General features: G+C 43.5%; 1 pseudogene; it reads right to left on the reverse strand.

The window, feature by feature from the left end:
• Positions 1-343: 343 nt before the first annotated feature.
• LOC110286312 lies at positions 344-1,329 on the reverse strand (annotated as a pseudogene).
• Between the last annotated feature and the right edge of the window lie 7,872 nt (positions 1,330-9,201).

Raw genomic sequence — 9,201 nt, forward strand, 5'->3', positions numbered from 1 at the left:
AAAAGATTTATTTATTTCATGTGCGTACCAAGTTGCTGCCTTCAGACACACCAGAAGAGGGCATCAGATCCCATTACAGGTTGTTGTTAGCCACCATGTGGTTGCTGGAAATTGAACTCACTCCTCTGGAAGAACAGTCAGTGCTCTTATCCCCTGAGCCATCTGTCCAGCCAGATTTTTAAAGTGTATTACAACGTGTGAACTCAGGTTTGCAGGCTTAAACCATCATGCTAGCCTGTGCGTATGGGTCCCCCCCCCCTTTTTTTTTTCCTTTCGGCTTCTAGGAACTTTATTTTCCTTCCACCTCTTCTCCATTGTTCAGGTGTCTCCTGAGCAGTGGAGCTCAGGACCACTCAGTGGTGGCTCCAACCCACTCGGTGGCCTGTTCTGTGGGAGCTGCTGACCAGTCCTCAGTGGCTGGCTGTGCACTCCAGGCTTCCGCAGAGAACTGCTAGATGGGCACAGAGGGAACCTGCACACCCTCAGACCAGTCAGCCACCTCAGGCTGAGCAGCAGTGAACTCAGGAGCTGGTGTGGTCCATTCGCCCTGAAATTTTTCCTTGGTCACAGCCTTCTCAGCAACAGCCTGCTCCTCCTTCTCAATCCCCTCTGGGTCTCTGTAGAAGTAAAGAGCAGGCATGACCTCCCAGGGGTGCTCACGGGAGATAGAACCTGGCATGCGGAGTATTTCCCAGGCCAGCATCCACCACATCAGACCCACGGAGTGAGCTCCCTTGTTGCATGGGATGGCAATGTCCACATAGCTCAGGGGAGAATCTGTTACACAGAGCAATGGTGGGCAGGTTGACATAAGAGGCCTCTGTGAGTTACTGGTGGTCAGCCCTGGGATCGGTCACCACTGGAAGCCATGGCTCCCTGAAGGCTGCTTGGATCTGGTTAGTGAAGGTCCCAGGTGTGAAGCGGCCAGCAATTGGAGTGGCTCCTGTGGCAGCAGCAAACTTCAGCACAGCTCGCTGGCCAGTGTTCCTGATGATGCTGATATCAGTAGGTTCTCAGTGGCAACAAGAGCTGGAGCTGCAAGCAGCATCCTCTCCCAGGTCCCCTTCAGATTTATGATGTAGATACTGTCCCTTTTCCTTTTTAGATGTACTGCTCCTTCTGAGAGTCAAGGTTGGTGCCACCTAAGTGCGTTCCTACCACAAGGCACTTAAGGACATCCTCCTCCTTCATCTGCAGGACATAAGGGCTCCAGGCATTGTGTAAACTTCCCTTTAAGTTACAATGGGAACCAAGAACAATGTCGTATGGACCTGTCCCCAGGTAGTGTGGAAAACTGCATCTGGTTTTGAAGGTGATGTGTCCACACATGTGTGGAAGGTCTTCCTCAGGTCTCTTCTCACCCTTCCCACATGTCACAAATGTTTCCAAATGTGGTACTTGTATGTCCCAGGTCCATCTTCCCTACTACCTCTAGGGCTCCACATCCTGGCAGACTGGATTTCTTCCAGCCTGGAGCAGGGATCCAGTGCCAGGCAGGATCTGAGGTTGAGGGATCAGCAGGTGTGGGTTCTGCCAACCCACAATCCTGAGAGGTGGGGCTTTTCACCTTTCGTGTTGGGAGCTGGTGATGCCAAGTCATTTGGGGCCATGGAGTCTGTCCCTTGCCTTGGCTGTGTGTGCTGTGAATCTCTGATTACACTTGGTGTGGAAAGCTCTGACTTAGTGACTGTCAGCATGAGGTGAGACCTAAGCCTTTGGCCGATGCAATGTACAGTGTGCTTGGTTGGTTGGCTTTAACCTTTCATTAAAGGTGTTTTTTTTTTTTTTGAAAGTTATACCACAGGAAGGCATGGAGTGTTTGGAAGTGCAAGACACAAAACTCACTGATCAGAGCTCTCAAAAAATAGTTTCCTAAGTAGGCTCTAGATCCTGCCCTAGGGTATATTCTCAGAAAATCTGCCCAGAGGTCCTGAAGATAGATGGCTTAGTAGTTAAAAGGTTGCTATTCCAGAGGACCTATCTTTGAGTCCCAGATCCCCCATCCAGCTCACATCTTTTTATAACTCCAGTTCCAGGAGAATCAGAGACCCTTTTCTGGATTCCTCCTGCACTAAGCACACAACACACATGGTCCATAGACACACATGCAGACAAACTACTCATACACAAGGAAAATAAAAGTGTTTCAAGATTCTTCTTGGTGAGAGAGTGATATGCAAGCTTCATTTCTCAGATTAGCTGGCTGGTGCCTATCTTTGAAGCAGTAGCTCTCCCAGGAGCTGTCCAGGAGTGATCTGGGCAGTCAGAGAGTGCACACTGCAAGTTGAGAATGGGTACGGTCTGGCTGTACTCTGCCTCACAGCCTCAGGGTGTCCCCTCTGGGCTGTCCCCATAGGTTGAGATTTCGTGAGACAGCACATAATACATATAGTGGGACCATCATAGACCTCAGAGCCTGAATAGACAGTGGGGACTCAAACCCTCATCTACTTGGAACCCCTCTCTGAGAGGATGGATGCTCTTGGTTCGTCCAGATGTGGCTCTCATTCTAAGCTACATTGGCTAAGTCTGCCAGGGCTAAGAGCTAAGTGAAGTCTGACAGATTCTGCACCTGGGTTTTTGGCAGCTTGCACAAGTCAGTCAGGCCTGGCTGTGGTGCATTCCTGCACCAGGCACTGTTCTTGCATGCTCAGGGCTATTGTCACCAGTGTGGCTGCATGTATGCACAAAACCTTCTTCCTCTTCATCCAGGCCTACTGCTCTCCAATAGTGTGTTGCTGATCCCGCTGCCTCTAGGGGAGGAAGTGGCAGGTTCCCAGGCTCAGTTCTGACAAATAAAATTGGGCCCCACTGGAAAAGAGGAGGTAGGAGGGTTCCTTTCCTTCCACCACCACCCCCCACTCTCTCTCAGCCTCCTCCTCAGCCAGGAGAGGTGTGCCCTGGAGAATACCCAAGCTCTGTCCTGCCTCCTGCTACAAGTCAGCTCAGTGAGGGCCTTGGAAGGTGGCTGAGCTGTGTGCCTGCCCCTGATGCACTGGCACTAGGGGGTGCCTAGCAACATTCCCCTGGGACTGGGAGCCAGGATTCCTCTGAGATTCTTTACAAACATGACCTATGCCTTACTGAAAGATACAGTGTCCTCTGAGGGACTAAGCCAGCTTTCCTTAGCCTTCCTAAGTTTATGACACTTTAATACAGCTCCTCATGTTGTGGTGACGTCTAACCATAAAATTATTTCCTTTGCTATTTCATAACTGTGATTTTGCTACTGTTATGAGTCATAATGTAAATATTTGTTTCTTTAACGACCCCTGTGAGAAGTCAAGAATGTTGCAGCTGGCAGGTTAAATGCCACTGGTCTAATCTAAGATATTGACACCTGCTGAGAAATTGGTGTCCACAGCATTGTATTGCTAAGAGTGGAGTGTAACAAAATTAATGAAGAGAGTAAGTAGACATTTGTGAATGGATGGGATCTGGGTGGGAGGAGAAGTAGAGGGAGAGCAAACTGTAATCAGGATATGTCACACGAGGAAATTAATGCTATTTTCAATAAGAGGAAAATAATGTGTAACCATTAAAAAGGAACTCCCACATTCCTCTGCCTCTAGCTTCTGAAAGCCACCATCCTCTCTTCTGTTCCTCTGAGTTTGACTCTTTGGGATTCTTCATCCAAGTAAAAGCATGCAACATTTTACTGTTTACAATTTTAGGTGGGCATGCATTTGTCACATTGTGTAGCTGTGCATGCCTATGTGTACATGGGAGCCACGAGGGGATTGTATCCCTTGGAACTGGAGATAAAGGCATCTTCAGGATGCCTGGCTTGCGGCATACTTACTGGGATCCAAATTCCAGTCCTTATGACTGCACAGCAAGTGCCCTTAACCACCGAACAATTTCTCCAGCCTTAGTATTTGATGTTTTGAGAGACTAGATCCCTATCGTCATGTCCTCAAGGTCCCTCCATGTTTATGGGATGTGTAAGAAATTCCTTCTTAAGTACAAATAAAATTTCATCTTAAGACAAAAGAATACATGACACTTTGTTTCCTTCCTCAGCCGTGGATGTTTTGCTTGCTTTGCTCTCTCAGCTCTCTCAGAGGATGCTATTGGAAACATGCTATATGAACAACATGCTATATGAACAACTAGTAACGCTTTGAAACTCTGTTATAAAAACATTTACCTTTATCTTCATTTTAATATTTGTGTTATATCTTTCTGTGTGTATGTTACATGTGCTCAGGTTCCTTTGTAGGTCAGAAGAGGGTGCCGAATCCCCTGGAATTGTTACAGGTGTTTGTGGGCTGCTGTGTGGGTGCTGGGAACCAAACTCAGGTTCTCTGGAAGATCAGCCAGTGCTCTTACCTCTGAGTCATTTCTTTAGCCCAGAAACTTTGCTTTTTAAAAATAAAGAATTAAAAGCAGAATTTTGACACCAATATGGGAACCTCATACATTTACAAGTATTTTTAGTTTTATTTTTATTTTGAGTGCATGGATGTTTTGCCAGCATGTTTGTTGACCCCATGAATGCCTGGTGCCTTCAGAGGTCAGCAGGTGGTTTTGGATTCTCTGGAACCAGAGTGACAGACAGTTCTGAGCAGTCATGTGGGTGCTGGGAATCAAACTTAGATCCTCTGTAAGAGTAACAAGTGCTCTTAACCACCGAGGTAACTCTCTGGTCCCACACACCAATATTTTTGGACAAAGAAATCATTTTATTTTTTGCTTTTTTTTTCTCGACAGGGCTTCACTCTGTTATCTAGACTAGCCCGAATCTCACTCTGTAGCCCAGCCTTGCCTCGAACCTCAAACATATGGTAATCCTCTTGATTCAGCTTTCTGACTACTTGGATTTGAGCCACCACAGCCACCATATTCTACCTTTGTTTTTTAAGACAAGGACTCAGAATGTAGCCTGTCTGGTTGGCCTGGAACTCAGGAGACCTGGCTGCTTGCGTCTCTCCTGAATCCTCAACTGAAAGGCATATATTACCATGCCTAGCATATTTTTTTATTTTGAATATTTATTTTTAAAAGATTTATTTATTTATTTTATGCATATGAGTACACTATAGCTGTACAGACGGTTGTAAGCCTTCATGTAGTTGTTGGGAATTGAATGTTGGGACTTCTGCTTGCTCCGATCGGCCCCACTTGCTCAGTCACTGCTAGCTTAGGCCCAAAGGTTTATTTATTATTATATATAAGTACACTGTAGCTGACTTTAGATGCACCAGAAGAGGGTGTCAGATCTCATTATGGGTGGTTATGAGCCACCATGTGGTTGTGGGATTTGAACTCAGGACTTCGGAAGATCAGTCAGTGCTCTTACCCACTGAGCCATCTCACCAGCCCCTTGAATATTTGTTTTTAATTTAAAATTATTTTATGTGTTTGGGTGTTTTGCCTGCATGTATGTCTGTGCATCATGTATTGCACATGGTGCCTGCAGGGACCAAAGAGATCAACAGATTCCTTGCAATTGTAATTACAGATAGTTGTGAGCTACCATGTGGGTGCCTGGTATTGAACATCAGTGCACTGGAAGAGCAGCCAGTCCTCTTAACCATGGGGCTATCCTATTTTTTCCTATTTTTTATTGTGTATGTTTATGTACTTGTGTGAGTTTTTGTGCACATATGCATGCAGGACTCCTCAGAGGCCATAAGAGGGCATCAGACCCCTTCAAAATGGATGTGGGTACTAGGACCTAAACCCTTTTCTCCAAAAGAGCAGTAAGTGCCCTTAACTGCTGAAGAGTCTCTCCAGCCCCTACATTTTACTTTTTAAATGCAAATATTGTACATATTGTATATAATATGTACACCCTGTGGAATATTTCATGTTCTGAAATATGTACACCCTGTGAAATTGCTAAATCGAGTTAATTGACATATGTATTAGCATAAGACATCTTTTTTAAAAAATGTATTCATTTATTTACTTATTCACTTTACATCCTGATCACTGCCTCCCTCCTGGTCACCCCTTACCCCCCCTCTTCCCTCTCCCCTCCCTTTCTCCTCTGAGCAGGTGGGGCCCACCTGGGCATCTCCTCACCCTGGCACTTCAGTGGTGGGAAAACTTAAAGTCTCTCTTAGCAATTTTTGTTTTCTATTAAAAATTTAAACCGATACACAAAACAAAGGTTATACATATTAATATGATACCATGAGATTTTCAATACATATATACATTTTGTAATTTGTGAATCAGATTAGAAATACTGATTTATTCAAATAATTTTCTCATAATGAGAATATTCAAAATCCTTTCCTTTAGCTTTTTAAAATCCACATGACAATTTTTATTGTGAATGTTTTCAAAATTATTCCTTCAGTATCTCCCTACAGAGACAAAAACAAATTTGTTATTTAATACACTGGAAGTTGAAAAGTTGATCACTGCCTAGAGAAGGGAAAACTGTCTTGAAAACACACTTCCCCAGGAGGCCAGTTCATCACAGACCTCCAATAACATGGGCATGACCATGACAGATGTACTGTCCTCGATCTGAACTTTTATTCACTACCATTTGATAATCATCTTCAGGCCCAGATCAATACACATTTCTCAGCAGTAATCATTAGCTGTCCAAGAAGACTTTCATCAGCATTTTCTGCAATGTCAGGAATCTAGAGTATGTGTTTCTTGGGTATCACCAGAAAAAAGGGCTTGCACTTGAAAGGAAAACCCATGGAAAGCATGACACTCAAAGCATCCTCAAAAACTGATTTTGTTTGCAAGTTCCTTGTAGATGACCTTCCCAAACGTTGTGTTGTCACCCAGGCCAGGCAGCCTGACACTTGCTATTATTGTCAGTTATCTCAGGCTTCCTTCTTTGCAGGAACCAGGAATGAAGTCCTCTTTCAGCTGTTGAGACAGACCACACAAAAGTTGCCGGTAGTCACCTTACTGTGCAATAATACAGCAGAACTTACTACTTCTAAGCATAGCTTAGTACACATTTGTGCTTGCCAGTGATTTTATGTTCTTGTGACAGATACCATAAATCCTTTATAGGAGGGAAGACTGATTTTGCTTTATGATTTTCGAAGTTCCCTGCACTAGTGGCTAGCTCTATTGTTTCTGGGTTGTGGTGAGCCTGAGCATTGTAGTGGGAGGGAGCTGAAGAGCAGAACTGCTTGCCCAATAGCAGTCATGACGCTTGTGTTTGCGGGGGCTGTGGGGGGCAGGAAAAAGGATGACAACGTATAGTGCCTGTCTTAGTTAGGGTTTTACTGCTGTGAACAGACACCATGACCAAGGCAAGTCTTATAAAAAACAACATTTAATTGGGTCTGGCTTACAGTTTCAGAGGTTCAGTCCATTATCATCAAGGTGAGAGCATGGCAGTATCCAGGCAGGCATGGCGCAGGAGGAGCTGAGAGTTCTACCTCTTCATCCAAAGGCTGCTAGTGGAAGGCTGACTTCCAGGCAATTAGGGTGAGGGTCTTAAGCCCACACCCACAGTGACACACCCATTCCAACCAGGTCGCACCTATTCCAACAAGGCCACACCTCCAGATGGTGCCACTCCCTGGCCCAAGAATATATAAACCATCACAGTCCCCAAGAACAGGACCCCAGCGACCTACCTCTAAATATGGCTGGCTTGCAAAGGATTCTCCCACTTCAAATAAAGCCATCAAATTACTAATCCATTAATTATTAATACATATTAATTTTTATATATTATAATATATAATCATTTTGCCAATTTTTTAAACAGTAAAATTAAACTGTATTTGCACATCTATTCAGCAAATAGGGAATTAATGCTCAAATAATATGCTCACTTCTTCCAAATTAAATTCCTATTTTTTCCTCTTCAACTGTGACCATATCTTCAGTCCACATCAGTCTCACTGAAATACTAGTTTTGGTTCCCACGTGTATTATGGTTGGGCTTAGGGATTTGTTTCTCTTAGTACAGATCCTCTCAGCATTAAAAATGTTAACTTAAAATCAGCTAGTATGAAATATCTTTAAAACTATCTTTAAAATTTCCTAGTAGGAAATAGATGGATACTCTTTCGGCTGAGCTCAGTTATACTTCCTGAAATGTTCCCAAAACTAAGGACAGGATTGGAAACCTGAGCATCACCCTTAGAGAGGGCGCGGTTTTCCCTGGGGAATTACTAGTTTAGATTATTGCACAGAGGAAAGGGAAAGCAGTCAGCCTTCTTCCACAGCCAAGTCTTCTATGCCAGTGTTCCCAAAGAAGAGAAGTACCTGAGGTACAGTAAAAGTGGGTGAGCAAGACCAGGAACCATTTTGCCAATTCTGTTACTCTAGAGAACTCTGACTGACATAGGCATGTCATATCTAAACCATAACACTATTATTTTAAAATTATATATATTTGACACAGTGTTCCTCTGTGTAGAACTTGGCTGTCCTGGAACTTGCTCTGTAGACCAGGCTAGACTCTAACTGGGGATAAAGGTGTGTTCCACCAAGCCCAACTTAAATTATATATTTGAATTAGCTTACAATGTTGTGGTTTCCCATAGGGTTCTTCATACATCCTTAGCTTGAGTTTACCCCTGCTGCCCCCGGCTTTTCCCTGTCTCACTGTTCCCACCCCCACTTAAACCTTGAACCCTCAGTATCCCACTTTCCTATCACATGTGTCCTACCCCTTAGGCCTCTTCCCCTTTCTAGCTCATGGGCCCTTTCTAGCTTCTGCTTCTAATGCTATTTAAAAATTAAAGACACAAATCCAAACAATTTGGATAAATGTTTTACTTTTCCATATCTTTGCCAGTATTGTCATTTGGCTTTTTCTATGATAGCCATTCTGACTGGGATGAGATGAAATTTCAAAGTAGCTTTAATTTGCATTCCTCTTTATAGTTAATGATGTCCAACACTTAAAATGTTATTATCTATTCATATTTCTTATTTTGAGAACTCTGTTCAGTTCCATGGCAATTTTTGTTATGCTTTTTGTTTTCTTGAGTTCATTGTATATTCTAGATACTAATTCTATAGGGTATATAGCTGGCAAAGAATTCCTTCCATTCTCTAGGCTGCCTCTTTACTCGACTGACAATTTCCTTTGCTTTTTAGTTTCACAAGATTCCATTGGATAATTATTAGCTGTAGCTCTGAGTGATTAAAGTCTTAATTCAGAAATGTCTCCCCTTTAAGTTTTATTCAGTTTCAAATCTTTATAATGTGGTCCTTGATCCATTTGGAGTTGATACTCTTGAAGGGTAAAAATAA

This window comes from Mus caroli, chromosome X (genome assembly GCF_900094665.2).
Source record: "Mus caroli chromosome X, CAROLI_EIJ_v1.1, whole genome shotgun sequence".
Taxonomy (NCBI): domain Eukaryota; kingdom Metazoa; phylum Chordata; class Mammalia; order Rodentia; family Muridae; genus Mus; species Mus caroli.